We start from the raw sequence: 19,231 nt of genomic DNA, 5'->3' as shown, positions 1-19,231 counted from the left end.
TCCTCCATCCCTGCCTGTTCTGCTTACATACTTTTGCTACCGCGTCACGTGTCCGAAACGCCACCAGGTGGCATCAAACGCGGTGAGCAATGGTCATTACGTTTTGGCTTATCAGTGTAAATATCGTTCTTTGTAGAGTTCACATTCGTTTCGTATCTTCCGTGATGTAAAACCTGCGCTAAAGGAAAGTCTGTGGTGTGTTTATTAGTAAGTGTTAACTTCTGCTCGCCGTATAATCGTTAAATGTTGTCTTGGTTCCATTAGTCCTATAAATAATTTTCTGACAGCGTCGGTTTCAGAGTGCTGTTAGAAAAAATGGTTTTATATATATATATATATATATATATATAGTTTTCATTCGCTTCGACTCTGGTACTACTACGTTCAATGAACTTCGATTGTGTTATTCTACATCTGACACCTGGAAGTTAGCTGCACAACTCATCGAAAGATAAATTTTACTGATTATTACTTTATTACAGTTTAAGTGTGTTGTGCTTTTTAGTTTACTGTATCTGTAGCGTCATGTGTGACAAATGTGCACGTTGCCGAAGATTAAGTAGTATGGGAAACATGTCAGGACTGTAGGGTGGTGTTTGATTGGGGAGAGTGCAGCGGGAAAGCTAAAAAAGTGTTAAGTATGGCTCTTCCATGGAGGTGCAGATTATGTAATCGAGAGAACAAAATCTTGGGACAGGGAAAAAAGATTGGTGCCCTCCAGGCAGAATAGGAAATGGCATATTTTGAATTAGACAGGTCGAAGAGGAAAGAGACACTGAGAGCCGGGAGTAGGTGACAAGTAAAAGACAAATGGAAAAATCTCAGAAGTCACGTTTCACATCCTGGTTAGCAGTCAATTTGACTTGTTACCTGAAATAGGGGAAGAGCCTCAACCAATGTTTGAGCTTAATAGGGTGCAGCAGACTCGTATGAACAACTTTAAGGCTCAAATGGCTCTGAGCACTATGGGACTTAACATCGGAGGTCATCAGTCCCCTAGAACTTAGAACTACTTAAACCTAACTAACCTAAGGACATCACACACATCCATGCCCGAGGCAGAATTCGAACCTGCGACCGTAGCAGTCGCACGGTTCCGGTCTGAAACGCCTAGAACCGCTCGGCCACCGCGGCCGGCAACAACTTTAATGCTAGGTCGGTAGAAAAGTCAGGTCGAAAGAAATGAGTCTTGCTACTAAGGAGCAGTCAAGGGGAAAGGTGAAGACAAATTGATACATGAAAAGCTACACGTAGAATACCACGTCACTGGCATAGTGAAACCTAACGTCAAGCTCAGGCAGGTGACAGAAAACATGATGACGTTATGTAGAGATTTTGATGGCGAGGACAAGGTAGTTACTGCAGGAGGAGCAGGAAACAGCCTGGCTAGCAACTTATAATACTAGCACTAAAGGTGGCCTAGTGAAAATAGAATGCAACAACAACACACAGTCGTATGTGTTTTGTCAACGTTTTACAACGACATGACAAATCCTGGGTTAACACGGCTGTTATCCGTGTGAACAAGATATGAGCGAATTGCTTTTAAGTGAAACGAAGTCTCATATCTGTGCCGTGCCTGTTGCTGCGATTGGGAGATGGTCGTACACTAATCATGGCCTGCACCTAAAAGGAGGGGTAAAGAAAGATTAGCTCAGCACCTTGCTGAAAGTGTAAGGGGGGCTACAAGCACAAAAGACAGAATCCCTGTGATTACTAGAATCAAAGGGGCGAATTTTTAGGTTAGAGTTAGATTACAGACAGAGTATTGAAATAAACTAGAGCAAGTCAAGACTATAATACGTGTAACTATTTCCAAAAGAATAAAATCAGTTTGTTTCATCAGAACATTAGAAGGCTGAAAAACAAGATAGATAAGCTTGTTGTATGCCTAGAAGATGTGGAAAATTCTGAAGGGATAGATACTCTGTGCCTCTCTACAATGTAACTACAGGGATGGTGATTAATAGTCTTGCATCATTTTCGTGTAGAGTTAACATGGGAAAAGGAGGTTTTGCATCATATGTGAAGGTTGAACACAGTCAAAAATATTGAAACAAATAGTCTTTGCGTTTTATCAGAACCTAGAACCACCTGCTTGTGAGTTGTTACTGCAGAATACTTCTTGTTAATTATAACAGTCTACAGATCTCCTCTAGAAAACTTTCAGCTATGTATAAGAAATCTACATGCATAGTTGAGCTACCTGTAAGACAAGAAGAAACAGTTAGTAGTTTGTGGTGATTTCAACGTACATTTCTTAAAAGATGCGGAAGGAGAAATGAAATAGAATACTTATATGGGTGCTTCAATCTAACTTCAGTAGTCAATTTTCCAATTCATGTGCAGTAAAATAGCAGTACAGTGATTGATAATATTTTTATAGAAAGTGCTGAGGTTGAAACAATTAATGTGTACCCAATTGCTAATGGACTATGTGATCACGATGCACAGTTATGACACCTTACAGCCTGGAGGCATGTTTATGCAAAGCAGTGAGGTTTATTAGTGAGAACAGGATACAATGATTTAAGAGTAAGCTAAAACGGGTGGTATGGGATGAGATATAGAGGGTAAACATTAATAAAATCGAAAAAACTGCAGGGACGGGTTCCTGACTGGAAATGGAGGAAAAAAGGACCTATGAACATGGGCCCGAAAGTCGACGGTATGCGCGCAACGACAACAAATCGTCCCGGAATACATTACAGAGCTGCATCGCATCCACGTCGCAACAGATGTTCAGAGTGGCCGCCATGGAATTGTAGGTGATAGGGGTGGTGGCGGTTGTGATGTTGGCGGGGCATTTGCCTGGAGCTTATACTAGGGTTCGTCGGAATATCCTGTAGAACCCGGTCCTCCAAATCTGCTGTACGCACATTCCGCCTCCTCCCTGCATTACGACTCTCCGAAAGGACCCATGATCACACAAACGCCCAAAAAGGGACTTGAAATGTTGGATGATGTGGTTGGTGTCTGTGAGAGAACTTGTTTTGGTATAGCCGTGCTGCCTCTCGACCATTTCCATCTGCTTCCTCCCGCCGGAGGTTCGAGTCCTCCCTCGGGCATGGGTGTGTGTGTTGTTCTTACCATTAAAAAAAATGGTTCAAATGGCTCGGAGCACTATGGGACTTAACATTTATGGTCATCAGTCCCCTAGAACTTAGAACTACTTAAACCTAACTAACCTAAGGACATCACACAACACCCAGTCATCACGAGGCAGAGAAAATCCCTGACCCCGCCGGGAATCGAACCCGGGAACCCGGGCGCGGAAAGCGAGAACGCTACCGCACGACCACGAGCTGCGGACTCTTACCATAAGTTAGTTTAAGTAGTGTGTAAGTCTAGGGACCGATGACCTTAGCAGTTTAGTCCCTTAGGAATCCACACACACACACCTCCATCTGCTTGGCCGTACATAAACACATCTCGAGTTGTTCCCGACATGAGCACTGGACCATTCTGCTGCTTATAGCACGCTGCATTAATCACTCAGCCTGCAACACACAAGCAACGCACGCCTCTTGATCAGAGGAACAGTCATTCGTCAGCGCCATCTACTGTGGCAACGATGCATTTCCAGACAGATACTGATAGAATTTTTTTTTCCTCCATTTCCCATCAGGAAACCGTCCATGCAGTTTGCCCCTGTATGTAGAAAGAGATACTACTGCCACATTCAGCTTATTCCACAGTAAATGTTTGTCAATATTTTAAAGTTGCTTTTCCAAAAATCATCGAAAAATTCGTAAAAAATACCGTGGATAGCTAAGGGAATTAAATAGGGAAATTTCTGTAAGTTTGGATCCGACATTACTTCCATACTACAAAAAATATTCCAGTATTTTGAGGTAAGTCATTAAAATGTTCAGAAGTAGTATACTTGTCCTGACAGAAATAAATAATGCAGATAATAAGATTAAAACTTTTGGTACATTGTGAAACGGGAGACAGGGCAGTCAGTCAGTGTACAAGATTGCATAACAGCTAGACTTAAAGGCTATGCTGCGATTGACAATTCACAGGTTGCAAGTGCTTTTAACAATCACTTTCTAAACGTGGCAGCAAACATAAGATCAAATAGTTCAATTGAAGAAGCAAGAGAATATACTAAAAAAGTCTTTTGACAAAACTTTAAGCAACTAGAAGTGGTACCAACTTCACCGAAATTAACACAATTAAAAAAATTATAAAAAACGAGAGCTCTTATGCGGTTGATGGTATTGCAAGCAAAATTGTGAAAGTTTGTTCCAACTTAGTAAGTAATGTCCTTAACAATATATGCAATGGAACACTGGTACAGGCAATTTTTTTCCATACAGATTAAAATATGCAATTATTAAACCATTTCATAAGAAGGGAAACAAGACAGACTTAAACAGTTATCGTGCAATTTTTTTTCTGATATTTTTTTCCAAAATATTCTAAATATTAATGTACTTAGGAGCAATCGCACAGTTAAGGTGAAACAATCCAGTTAGCATATCACAGTTTGGATTCCAGAAAGGTTGCTAGACTGAGAATTCTATTTATAAATTGACTCATCAAATAATACAAGCCTTAATCGCCAGTTGGTATTTTTTTTTTGGTCTTTCCATGGTCTTCGATTGTGTAGATCATGTTATTCTCTTCGAAAATTTGAAGTTTTATGGAATTAATGGCTTTAAACACAGCTGGTTTGACTCTTATTTTCAAAATAGAATGAGAGATGTTGGGCTAAATGGTCCAGACAATATCGCAAAGTAGAAAATTCTTGGGCCTGGGGTCAAAGTACAAAAGGAGTCCTACAGGGTTCAATTTTGGGTACACGTTTATTCCTTATTTTCTGAATGAGATTCCACTTAACATTCAACAAGCAAAATTGGTACTTGTTGCTGACGATACTAATACCATTACAAAACCCATTAGAGAGAAAGCAGCAGAAAAGTCAGTAAGTGATATTTTCCAAAGAGTTATTAAGCAGTTATTTGAGAATAAACTCTTCTCAAATTTAAAAAACAAACACACACACACACATTACTTTCAGTTCTGTACAACAAAGAGTCACACCAACAATTGATTTAGTACATGAGCACGAGAGAGTCAGTAGGGTACAATGTTCCACATTTTTGGGTGTACATATTGATGAAAACTTGAAGTGGAAGAAAAGTAGTACTAAGTTTCTCAAATACTTAAGTTTGGCTACTTTTGTTCTTCCTGTAATTGCTAACTAACGTATCTAACTCTTGACATATTTTGAAAATTTCAACTCAGTAATGTTGTATGGAATAATTTCCTGGGTTGACTCATCACTTAGAAAGAATATCGATTGCATAAAAGCAAACAGTAAGAATAATATGTGATGTTCACCCACAGATGTCATGTAGGTACCTCTTCAAGGAGGCAACTGCGCTGTGGTAACACATATTTTTGTTAGTGAAATTTGTCATAAATAATCCATGAACAGTAATGTACATACCTACAACATTAGAGGGAAAAATTACATTTACTATCCGTTGTTAAAACTGTCAGTGGCTCACAGACGAGTTCAATATGCAACAATAATTTTTTTTTATCGTATGCCCAATAACATAAAATGTCTGACAGGTAGCGAACAACTTTCAAATCTAATTTAAAATCATTTCTCTTGCACAACTCCTATTCTCTTAATGAATTTCTACTTAAAAACTGGCAGCCAGTAAAAAAAATAATAAAAAAATATTTTTTTTAAATGTAGTTGCGTGAGTGGGAATAAAATGAAAATGTGTTCATTAATGTTAATACTAATCATGTACAGACATTCTGTAAACTGACTAGTCCCACATATTTCGTTAAAGAATTGTTGAAATGATCTATCAAACATGTAACAAACTAACTAACAATATGAACAATATGGAATCTGTCAGCTCTTACAAATACACAAGTTTAACATTTTCAAAGGACGTTAAAGGAACGATCACATAGGCCCAGTGGTTAAAGTAGGTGACAGACTTTGCTTTTTTGGTAAAATACTAGGGAAATGGAACAGTCCTACAAAGAAAATTGCTTCCAGATCTCTCTTGCGATTCATCCTGGAATATTGCTCAAGTATGTGGGACACGTACCAAATAGCACTAACAGCTGATATTGAATGTATACAGAAATGAGCAGCAAGAATGGTCAAAGGTTTGTTTTGATGCTGTGGAGAGTCTCACACAGAGGCTGATGGAACTGAACTGGCAAACACATCAAGGTAGACTCAAAGTATCCTGAGAAAGACTACTTACAGAGTTTGACGAACTGGCTTTAAATAATGACTCTAGGAAACACACTACATGTTGTTCCCGCAGGAATTGTGAGGATAATACTATCTTAACTGCAGCGAGCACAGAATCTGTTACACTGTCATTCTATCCATGTTCCATAAGTTAATGGAATGGAAAGAAATCGTAATAATTAGTTTAATGAAAAGTACCCTCTGCCATGGACTTCACAGTGGTTTGTGTTGTGTACATAGTTCTGCGTAGTCAGCGCGTACACAACTTTCCCACTAGAGCGCGCCCCGCTAAGCACAACAGTGCAGGCGCAGCGCTCGTCCGTCTCCGCACTACGAAATGGCGCTGCCATAGAGACAGACCATATTCTGCTTCCGCTGATACGTGTATTAATACGTAACGCAGCCAATGAGATTGCTGCTGATCCTCGCGGATCACACTCGCGCAGTGATACATGAACGCGCGAGGTATTATAATCAGTGTACAGACCTCCAATTAGTCAGTCAGCATTTGTCTACACCAGTCTGTACCAGTTTGCATTAGTCTGTACCAGTCTGTACGAGTTCTACATTTGTCTGTACCAGTCTATAGTCAAGTTTCAGACTGTGCCTAATAAGATTACCATATTCCTGTACATAGCCATGAAGATAAATGTATAGACACTTTTGTCAAGTATCAGAGATATATGTGAGAATAGGATTAACGTACCAATACCAAAGGAACTTCAGATTGTCAATTGTAAATACACTCCTGGAAATGGAAAAAGGAACACATTGTCACCGGTGTGTCAGACCCACCATACTTGCTCCGGACACAGCGAGAGGGCTGTACAAGCAATGATCACACGCACGGCACAGCGGACACACCAGGAACCGCGGTGTTGGCCGTCGAATGGCGCTAGCTGCGCAGCATTTGTGCACCGCCGCCGTCAGTGTCAGCCAGTTTGCCGTGGCATACGGAGCTCCATCGCAGTCTTTAACACTGGTAGCATGCCGCGACAGCGTGGACGTGAACCGTATGTGCAGTTGACGGACTTTGAGCGAGGGCATATAGTGGGCATGCGGGAGGCCGGGTGGACGTACCGCCGAATTGCTCAACACGTGGGGCGTGAGGTCTCCACAGTACATCGATGTTGTCGCCAGTGGTCGGCGGAAGGTGCACGTGCCCGTCGACCTGGGACCGGACCGCAGCGACGCACGGATGCACGCCAAGACCGTAGGATCCTACGCAGTGCCGTAGGGGACCGCACCGCCACTTCCCAGCAAATTAGGGACACTGTTGCTCCTGGGGTATCGGCGAGGACCATTCGCAACCGTCTCCATGAAGCTGGGCTACGGTCCCGCACACCGTTAGGCCGTCTTCCGCTCACGCCCCAACATCGTGCAGCCCGCCTCCAGTGGTGTCGCGACAGGCGTGAATGGAGGGACGAATGGAGACGTGTCGTCTTCAGCGATGAGAGTCGCTTCTGCCTTGGTGCCAATGATGGTCGTATGCGTGTTTGGCGCCGTGCAGGTGAGCGCCACAATCAGGACTGCATACGACCGAGGCACACAGGGCCAACACCCGGCATCATGGTGTGGGGAGCGATCTCCTACACTGGCCGTACACCACTGGTGATCGTCGAGGGGACACTGAATAGTGCACGGTACATCCAAACCGTCATCGAACCCATCGTTCTACCATTCCTAGACCGGAAAGGGAACTTGCTGTTCCAACAGGACAATGCACGTCCGCATGTATCCCGTGCCACCCAACGTGCTCTAGTAGGTCTAAGTCAATTACCCTGGCCAGCAAGATCTCCGGATCTGTCCCCCATTGAGCATGTTTGGGACTGGATGAAGCGTCGTCTCACGCGGTCTGCACGTCCAGCACGAACGCTGGTCCAACTGAGGCGCCAGGTGGAAATGGCATGGCAAGCCGTTCCACAGGACTACATCCAGCATCTCTGCGATCGTCTCCATGGGAAAATAGCAGCCTGCATTGCTGCGAAAGGTGGATATACACTGTACTAGTGCCGACATTGTGCATGCTCTGTTGCCTGTGTCTATGTGCCTGTGGTTCTGTCAGTGTGATCATGTGATGTATCTGACCCCAGGAATGTGTCAATAAAGTTTCCCCTTCCTGGGACAATGAATTCACGGTGTTCTTACTTCAATTTCCAGGAGTGTAGTATCCAGAACCAAGTCAAGTAATTTTTATGCTTGTTATTATTTTAATAAATGTGTGCGAAAATTAATCAAGTTCTGTTTAAATTTGGTCACCGTCAATGTGCTACTCTAAGCGTACAAGTGGCATTTCTATCGTCTGACCTAACGGCAGAAGACAAACACGCCACGATAAGACCACGAGACATATTGCTGACACTCGCCTACTTCGTTAGAGCGACAAGTCAAATAATCTGATGGTTTGCATGGTATAAATCTACGTGTATCTCTACAGACACTAGTGTACTACCTGCTGTGCCTCACCAAAGTTGATTGCAACCACTGACGTGGCACACTATCTTGGGGAGATACTCCACTACAGGCATCGGCTTAATATGGTGTGCCTCATGGGAGAGTCATAGTTGATAAAGTGCACTATCTTGAATGGTCACTCATCTGCAAGCACTAGTGTACTATCTTGAGTCCATCAGAGGAGAATTATACACAGAGCAATATTTTGGATAGTTATCCATCTACAAACAACGGCGGATATAGTGTGCCACAGGAGAGTGTCATACAACCATAGCTTTTTGTGTTACTCATTAATGACCTATGCAGTTATCTATGAGGAAATACGTACGTCAGCTTGGTTTCATGATTTGGCAGGCGTACTTATTTTAATTGTAATTTCCCGAAATAGTCAAGATGGAGATAGCGATCTATGCACTTGAATGTTGAAGGTTTTATTAAAATAATTACTTGGCCAAGGACTAAATGGAGAAAACAGTGGTTACTAGTTTGAACTGCTTAAACGGTCATCTTCAGATCAGGATACAAATATGCGGTGTCTGTGTCAAGAGAATAATTAATGCACTTCATCGCACTTTTAACATCCTTAAGGAAAGATATTTACAATACATGTATGTGAAGCATGTTGCACAAACATCGTTGTAATAATCTGAATATGACATACGATAAAGTCATAAGTACCATCACAGCATCAGTCGAAACTTTGACTGACACTGCAACGGTGCAGCTCTCCATCAGTACACATAAGCCTTACTTCTGTGTGTGACTGTTGAAATGTAGCTAATACTGCAGGAAAACAAGAGCGGGACATAACGGCACAACACTGAATGGTGACGAGTGAAGGGTACCTGCGCGCGTGTGTGTATATTCGAGGGTTGGAACTTAAATAGTGGGAACTATTTATTCACAACCAATACAAAAGAGTTACATATTTGGACCTGTTACTGTCCTTCAAAGTAGTCACCAGCGTTGTGTACAACCCGTTGCCAGAGAGGTGGATGGCGTAGTATACCGTTAGCAGAGCCTGTTCTGTTGATGGTGTGAATGGAGCGGTCTATTGCCTGTCGAATCTCTGGAAGAGTTCTGAAGCGAATGCTCACGAAGTGGTTCCTTCATCTTCGGAATCAAATCAAAGTCACAAGGACTTACGTCCCGGGAATATGGTGGATGGTACAGTACTACCCAGTCCCGTCGACCGAACAGAGCAGCCACAGCTTGCGCTGTATGGGCCCGAGCATTGTCGTACAAAATAATGGGTCGGTTGCGCAGAAAGTGTCAGCCCTTCTTTCGCAAGGCTGGTCTCAGGTGATGCTCCAAAAACGAACAGTAATACTGTGCATTGACGGTATGCCGTGGAGGAACGTAATGCGTTAGGATAACACCATTACAGTCGTTAACGAGAATAACCATAACTTTCCGCGTACTGGGGCTCTGACTCACTTACGACTTTCGTGGCGACCCCTAATGATGCCATTCGCTGGACTGGCGTTTCAGATTCAATCCTGATCCAACTCCGCTGTTCCTGTTTCTAAAACACAGTAACACCGTTACGTTAGTCCGCTCGCTCACGAGTGACTGTGTTTCCCTCGATTTTGCGCACGCTGGTGACGTGGGACGGGCGAGTCCATTTGCTCCGAGGTAAGTTAGGTATGTCAACAACGTGTGCTATCAGCGACAATAGTAGATTCCATTGCATAGTGTCTCCACAGCAGCGTTGCCACTATTTAAGTGCCAACCTACGTATATGTAAGAGACTGTTAACAGAATCTTCCGTCGGTTCTTGGTAGAACGCCATTATAATAAATGAAAAGCACCAGTTTACTTTTGTTCTATAATATTACTTTTATTGTTAACCGGCTAACAATAAAAGTAATATTGTAGAACAAAAGCAAACTGAAGTCTGAAGATGGCCTTGTAAGCCGAAAACAGGCTAACAATAAAAGTAATAGTGTAGAACGAAAGCAAACTGGTGCTTTTCATTTAGTAAGAGACTATTTTTCCGTCATAACCTATTCAGATGTTTAGCATATGCAGTCATTTAGTAGACAAACATGCGAACAAATGATCACAAGTCTCATTCATCTTCGAATTAGAAAAGACTCTCTTACACGTGTATACACACACACACACACACACACACACACGGAGAGAGAGAGGGGGGAGGGAGAAAGGGACGGGGAGAGGGAGAGAGAGAGAGATACAATAAAATTTTGAAAAAAGTCAAATGTTTTGTGAAGCTGTTTGTCTAAAAGTAAGAAATAAAATACGAGAGCGTGGTGAAACGGAATGCCTCCGAATTTTTTATGTGTAAACTCTTAAAGCTTTTATATAAAACAAAAGTTATTAACATTCTTGATTTGTGTGCCGGGAGTGCCAACGATGGCAGACGTCATGAAACTATAATGGTAGATTTCACAGTTCATGTAGAAATTAATAATAGCCAGAGGAATCATGATTCCTCAAAAAGAAACATGTGCATCGCCATTATTTGCACGATGATTATGATGGTATAATCAGATTTTCAATAACTTTATTAGTTTAAAGTTTAGTATCTGTAAATTATACAAGTAACACCCAGCAACGAATTTCCAAAATCTAAACTGTTCATCCTATATTGGCGATCGACGTGTCTTTAGAAAGCTATTAGTGTAAACCTAAATTGATAAATTGGTATGAATTTACAGGCATGTAACTCGAATACTACATAAGTTATTGGAGATCAAAGTGGCCAATTACTACTGATCATGTCAGGCCATAAGTACTCCACAGTTACACGAAAAAACTGTAGCAGCATGCCTGTAAATATATTTATTCGTCTATATCTTTGTTTATATCCGATATACACTATTCATGAAGAAATTGGTCAAATATTTACTGTGTTTTAGAAAGCACAGAGACTTTTGCTTCTATTCCTTTGATATACACTCCTGGAAATGGAAAAAAGGGCACATTGACACCGGTGTGTCAGACCCACCATACTTGCTCCGGACACTGCGAGAGGGCTGTACAAGCAATGATCACACGCACGGCACAGCGGACACACCAGGAACCGCGGTGTTGGCCGTCGAATGGCGCTAGCTGCGCAGCATTTGTGCACCGCCGCCGTCAGTGTCAGCCAGTTTGCCGTGGCATACGGAGTTCCATCGCAGTCTTTAACACTGGTAGCATGCCGCGACAGCGTGGACGTGAACCGTATGTGCAGTTGACGGACTTTGAGCGAGGGCGTATAGTGGGCATGCGGGAGGCCGGGTGGACGTACCGCCGAATTGCTCAACACGTGGGGCGTGAGGTCTCCACAGTACATCGATGTTGTCGCCAGTGGTCGGCGGAAGGTGCACGTGCCCGTCGACCTGGGACCGGACCGCAGCGACGCACGGATGCACGCCAAGACCGTAGGATCCTACGCAGTGCCGTAGGGGACCGCACCGCCACTTCCCAGCAAATTAGGGACACTGTTGCTCCTGGGGTATCGGCGAGGACCATTCGCAACCGTCTCCATGAAGCTGGGCTACGGTCCCGCACACCGTTAGGCCGTCTTCCGCTCACGCCCCAACATCGTGCAGCCCGCCTCCAGTGGTGTCGCGACAGGCGTGAATGGAGGGACGAATGGAGACGTGTCGTCTTCAGCGATGAGAGTCGCTTCTGCCTTGGTGCCAAAGATGGTCGTATGCGTGTTTGGCGCCGTGCAGGTGAGCGCCACAATCAGGACTACATACGACCGAGGCACACAGGGCCAACACCCGGCATCATGGTGTGGGGAGCGATCTCCTACACTGGCCGTACACCACTGGCGATCGTCGAGGGGACACTGAATAGTGCACGGTACATCCAAACCGTCATCGAACCCATCGTTCTACCATTCCTAGACCGGCAAGGGAACTTGCTGTTCCAACAGGACAATGCACGTCCGCATGTATCCCGTGCCACCCAACGTGCTATAGAAGGTGTAAGTCAACTACCCTGGCCAGCAAGATCTCCGGATCTGTCCCCCATTGAGCATGTTTGGGACTGGATGAAGCGTCGTCTCACGCGGTCTGCACATCCAGCACGAACGCTGGTCCAACTGAGGCGCCAGGTGGAAATGGCATGGCAAGCCGTTCCACAGGACTACATCCAGCATCTCTACGATCGTCTCCATGGGAGAATAGCAGCCTGCATTGCTGCGAAAGGTGGATATACACTGTACTAGTGCCGACATTGTGCATGCTCTGTTGCCTGTGTCTATGTGCCTGTGCTTCTGTCAGTGTGATCATGTGATGTATCTGACCCCAGGAATGTGTCAATAAAGTTTCCCCTTCCTGGGACAATGAATTCACGGTGTTCTTATTTCAATTTCCAGGAGTGTATGTTTATTTGATTTGTTTATGTATTTAGTAATGTGTGTTAGAGCGTGTAGGAATATTTATTTAATTTCAAGTTATTTAAATGTAAATCCAGTAATTCGAATGTGTTTCATTATGTTTGTGGGTGTGCGTTGGCTTGGAGACATGGCGGGAGCGCGCAAGCCAATCACAGCGCTCGTTAATATGGTAGGTGACTACCGAAGTCAATGGAGAGACTGTATGGAAGTGGGGTAGGAGCATCAACTGGCACAGGACACGTGAGAGTGCTGGACGGGAAGACGTGACGGACGGTCGCTGGAAATACTTCGAGAGTGTTGAGCAGTTTGCTTGTGGTCGCGGGAGATAGAAATATTTCGTAGTGCCGACTTGTGCAATTGCGAGATTTCCGTGGCTTCTGCAGTGAAGACGTAGTATGTTGTAACGTGCGCTTGGGGCCACACAATACTCGTTAAAGCCTGTGCTGTGGTAAGTGAGCAGGGTTCACCTTACGAGAAAGGATTTTCTTACAGATATCGACCGCGTGTACCTGAATGGTGGCACATCAGACTTACACCCACTCTGTAATAACAATGATCTGTCAAGTAAGTTCGAAATGCAATTACACGTCAGTATGGACCAAAAGCAACACCGAAGATGCTACCAATTTAATAATAATACGGTCGCCAGCCTAATTAGGCATTAACTGAGTTTCTTCCCTGTACAAGTTGGTATATATGCATGCAAAACAACACGTAGTAACACTGCATAATATAGTAGAATTTTAGAACCAGAAAATCTATTGAACTGATAGTTTCACGTTCTGTACAGATATGGAAAACCCATGAATACATAACACTACACTATAATGTATACTACAAAACTTCGTACTGTCTATTGATCTGATTAAAATCGGGCATAGGTTACCCTAGAAATAGCACTTACGAGCCACACACAAAATGTCAATTTTGATAAAGATAAAACACTTAGAAATTTTGGCTTTTATATTGACTTTAACTTTTGCTGGTAAAACCAGTTTAGAACACTTCAGAATTCAAATGAATAAAAAAAAGGGGGGGCCCTGAAACTGTTATAATCACTGTATTAAAAAAAATTATTACTGAAATTATTATGCGTTCAAGATTTCCATTATATGAGTTACTACTGTTTTTATCTTATTTACCGCTCATTTAAATACCTTTATATCTGTCTCGAACTAATTAAACTTCATTACTGTATCAATATTAAAGTTATCTTTCAACTTCGTTAGACCTTCGTTATTCATTTACTGGTTCATTAACAAAACAGTTCTTTAAACACCATTCTAACATAGCTAGGTCTGCAAGTAATTATTATTCACACAAAATTTAATTTTTCATTTCGGGACACTCGGATTGCACAACATTTGGAAAGGACCCTGTCTAGGTTAGTTGTGAGGATAATTAAATGATGGGAAAGTTCTGGTAAAATTTAGGTTATTATTGAATGCCGCCTGATGTCATCCTGGGCATGCTCCCGGATGCCCTTGCGTCGGTCGGGTCCAGGGGGGAGAGGACGAACACGAGGACGCAGCGGCCGCGCCAACCATCCAAGCGGCCGCCTGCCGCCCCGCCGCTGCAGAAGCGCAAGCGGCGCCGCTGGGAGTACGCGCGGACGCAGGACGCCTTCCGTAGGTCGCGTGCACGTTGCGTGCGTGGCCTGCTGGATGGCACCCTGCTGCAGTCGCCACCCGACATCCCCGGTCTGCTGGACTTCTGGGCGGACCTTTTCACTATGAAGCCGATCTCCACCGCTGGCTTCATCCGTGACCGCCTCCTCCCGCACTCGGAACCTGTCGCTCCTGAGTGCCTATGGGGGCCGGTCACACGTGAGGAGGTCGCTGCTGCCTTGCCGCCCAGGAGATCGGCAGCCGGGCCGGACGGCCTTACTCCAGCGGAGCTGCGGCGCCTGCCGCACGAAGTCCTGGTGAAACTCTTGAACCTCTTCCTCCTGGCCCGCGCCCTCCCCGAGCGTCTGCTTCGCGCGCGGACGTCACTTCTCCCCAAAACGGCTGCACCAACATCCCCCGCTGACTTTCGCCCCATTACGGTCTGCTCGGTGCTGGCGCGGACCTTTCACAAGGTTCTCGCGTCACGCCTGATGCGTGCATGTGCTGTGGACGAACGTCAGCGGGCATTCATCCCCCGGGATGGGATGTTGGAAAACACCTTCATCTTGGACACTGCTCTCACCGACGCAGTCCGCTCCTGTCGCTCTGTTTTTGTGGCGTCGATCGACGTCTCTAAAGCGTTCGATTCGGTGGACCATGCTGCCCTCCGCCCCGTGCTGAGGGCGCATGGCCTGCCGGATTGCTTTATTGAGTACGTCGAGAGGTGCTACGAGGGCAGCACGACCGTGATAGCGGGCGGCGCCGGCGTGGGCGTGCCCGTGCAGCCGTCAAGGGGTGTACGTCAGGGCGACCCCCTCTCCCCCCTCCTTTTCAATTTTGCGGCGGACTATGTCTTGAGTCAACTTCCCTCCCACATCGGAGCTCGGATTCTTGGTCGCAGAGTAAACGCTGCGGCCTTCGCAGATGACGTCTTGCTATTTGCATCGACAGCGAGAGGCTTGCAGTCCCTCATCGACGCAGCCGTCGCAGCCCTCGCACACCTGGGGCTGCAGGTCAACGCCCGGAACTGTTTCACCCTCGCCTTAGTCGCGTCTGGGCGCGACAAGAAGGTGAAGGTGGACGCAGATGTTACCTTCAAGGCAGGCAACACCACCATGCCTGCCCTACGTGTGGGTGAAACCTTCCGGTACCTGGGGCTGCAATTCTCCACCGCTGGTCGCTGCCTGTTTAATCCCCGACGCCACCTGGGGGAGCAGCTTGACGTCATCTCCCGAGCTCCGCTCAAGCCGCAACAGCGCCTCCACGCCCTCACCAATGTACTTCTGCCTGGCCTGTACCATGGGCTGGCCCTCAGCCGCACCCGAGTGGGTGCCTTGAAAGCGGCAGACGTCACCATCAGGGCCGCCGTCAGGAGATGGTTCCCCCTTCCGGCGGACACTCCCCTGGGCTACTTCCACGCTCCTGTTGCCCAGGGGGGCCTCGGCATCCCATCATGCCGATGGATGGGGCCAACACTTCGCCGGTCCCGTCTCCTGGCGTTGAAGAAGATAGGGCCAGCCGCCGACGGTGCAGGCCTGGACGGGGTGCAGCGTGAGATTGAGGTGCTGGAGCGGCATCTTATGTGGGAGGGCCACCTCCTCAAATCGTCGACGCAGGTTGGAGAGATGTGGGCCGCGCGCCTGCACGTTGCCTTTGACGGTGCGGCGCTGTCATCTTCCGCCGCCGTCAAGGGCCAACACCAATGGGTCGCCGACACCAGTCGCCTGCTATCTGGGCGTAACTTCATCGACGCCCTCCGCGCCCACATCAACGCCTTCCCCACGAAGGCACGGCGCAGTCGCGGGCGGGAGGCGGACACCAGATGCCGCGCGGGCTGCCAGGCCGTGGAGACCGCCAACCACGTACTACAGGCTTGCTTTAGGACGCACGGGTCCCGGGTTAAGCGGCATGACGCGATCGTGCGCTATGTCGCCCGTGGACTCGCGCAGAGGGGCTTCAATGTTTCTGTGGAGCCCCACCTCCGAACACCTGAGGGAATCCGCAAGCCTGACGTGGTGGCGGTTAAAGACGGCATCGCCCGCGTGATCGACGCCCAGGTAGTCGGAGACCATCTCCGGCTCGACTGGTGTCACTCCGAGAAGGCGGCCTACTACAACACGCCGTCCATCTGGCGTGCCATCTCCAACCTGCACCGAGACGTTGAGGAGGTTACAGTGTCCACCGCGACATTGAATTGGAGGGGTGTATGGTCTCCAGCGTCAGCAAGAGATCTCTCCACACTCGGATTCCGACCCCGAGAACTGGCGGTCTTGAGCACAAGAGTACTGCAGAGCTGCTGCACGAGCTATCGCATCTTCGAGTATATGACGGCGCAAAGGCTGATGGAACGAGCCGGCGTCGGATAGGTTGCTGGATATTCTCTTCGCCTTGACTCCTGGGGCCTATCACAGGAGGAATCACCGTCTTTGCACGACCTTGTGGCGATGATGACAGATGCCTCGCCAACGGCTCATCGTGCTTTCGTTCAGTATCAGGTCTCCGTAGACATTCCGCAAGCGCCTGCAATGCTCTGATTTTCCGCCAAAAGAAATTCTGCTTGGAACGCACCTCCATTGCAACTCCATTTTCAAGGCTACGGATAGCGTCACCACCTATCGGAGCTTCATGAAACTAAAGAAGATGGAGCGGGAATATCCAACGATGTCACACAAAAAATAGCGAATCTTTTCAATCAAAACTGGCCGAGGGAAAAAATGTGCTTCATTACTTACTGAACGCCCCTCACAAAAACATTTTGAAATAGAATCTATTAGCAACTAATACAAATTTTCATTTTCGAGACAAGGCATTAAAGTTTATTAACGAATACCATGTGTTCCATGGTAAAAAAATCTTCCGTTTCGAGGTGCAAGATGTATGGCTTAAACGTCCACACTTTATGCAACTAGTTTTAAAAACAGAGTTTTACTCATCAGAAAACTGTGTAACTGAAGAATTAAGAATGTCATCGAAATAGCTTTAAGATATTAAACAGCGCTTAAACTTGTAGAACTCGTTATATCTACAAAAGCCGCACAAAATACAACCTCACGTCTCGTAAAAATAAAACCAGCAGAAAATACCGAATACTGATTATGGCAGTCTTTAGTGCACGCCCCGTCTTGTTATTCTGAAATAGATCACTAGATTGAAATACTGACCAGGAAACACCATGTGTTTCTACGTATACTATCCTCCAGGTGCAACGCTTTGACACGTTTCCTAGTCTTAAAGGGAAATCAAAAATGTAAATTTGCATTCCAATTTAATAAAGAAGGTGGAAAGTGCCTTCATTAGATGGCGGTCGCGAGCGTGTTGTCACCCGCAATACGGAGGGCGCAGCGCGATGAAACAGCAACGCTCCGTGCCGAGTTCGGCGTGAAGCGGCTAGTATAGATTAAAAAATGAAACACGGACCACCATCAATAATTTGAACGGAGAGGGGCCTGTGTCCGACTGATGTGGGTCACACAACGACTTCACTGTTAGTGGACGGAGGGCCGAATCATTCTTTGCGTCACTCGTGTGAAAACCGCGGCAAGATGCAAATGAAATGATCGGCACACACATCTCAGGGACGTGGAGCGATATACGCGTTTTGAAATTAATGACTGAACACGAGAAGTGTTCGGCCATATACGTCCACTAACAACGGGTCGTCGTCGCCTCTTTTCCAGCCGTGATCGTCTGAAAAATATAAATCATAAAACGTTAATAACAAAGTGACATGGAGGGTTGAAATTTAGAAATTAAAATCATAGTAAACTTAACTTTGACTATATTATAAGCACTTAAGGTACATTTTAACACAGATTCATTCAGAGAGTCATGACAATGCGTACGTACCTAATCAGAGCGGGAACGGAACAGAAGAAAAACCAGCGAACGCTACACAAAAGAAATAGATATAAAAAATCGCTATCGAAATTAAACAGGGGTTGTACGTCAGCAGATGCCTCGATAAGTTCACACAGATGAAACTACAAGACAGGATGTAATATGGAATCTCTGACTCAGTAAATGTCGGAAATAATTTTAAAAGCAAAATAAATACTACTAATTAAAAAGTAATTCTACAGCTTCCCATACTGTCTAAAACTCCAAGTTAAACATTGAAATTTAAATTCTCTATCGGTACTTCGTTTACTGTACATTGGTTCGAGCAGCATTCAAAGGCACGACAAATATTTCTGTAATCTATTTTATTACTTACTTTCATACAAATCAATTTCATTTTTTTTTTAAATCGTAATTTTTATTGACAGTTAAATATCACAGTAATGTAACATTTTATGCGCTTTGAAGAGATGAACTTTTTGACATTTCATTTATATAGCTAGCAGCAGCTGTTCGTCAAACATTTCAATTTTCTCTCTAATTTTTCTTGATTATTCTGATTACTCTCAAGCAATTAAACCCTTTTCTGCAAAACTATACTTCCGTTGGTCGATTTGATATCCCATCTGTCAATTTCTCACACTTCGTTTGGCTGTGAACATTCCGACAAAAATTTTCCCACAAATCATTAACTTGTCAATAACCTAGATTACTTTTAGCATCTAAACCTCTTGTTGC

At 45.2% G+C, this 19,231-nt stretch overlaps 1 protein-coding gene across 1 annotated transcript in view; it reads left to right on the top strand.

Moving 5' to 3' along the window:
• Positions 1–19,231, top strand: part of LOC126144870 (Down syndrome cell adhesion molecule-like protein Dscam2) — a 549,485-nt gene that overhangs the window by 202,749 nt on the left and 327,505 nt on the right. The window lies entirely within an intron of this gene.

Source organism: Schistocerca cancellata, chromosome 1, assembly GCF_023864275.1.
Source record: "Schistocerca cancellata isolate TAMUIC-IGC-003103 chromosome 1, iqSchCanc2.1, whole genome shotgun sequence".
Classification (NCBI taxonomy): Eukaryota; Metazoa; Arthropoda; class Insecta; order Orthoptera; family Acrididae; genus Schistocerca; species Schistocerca cancellata.
This window is presented reverse-complemented; position numbering and strand designations above follow the sequence as displayed.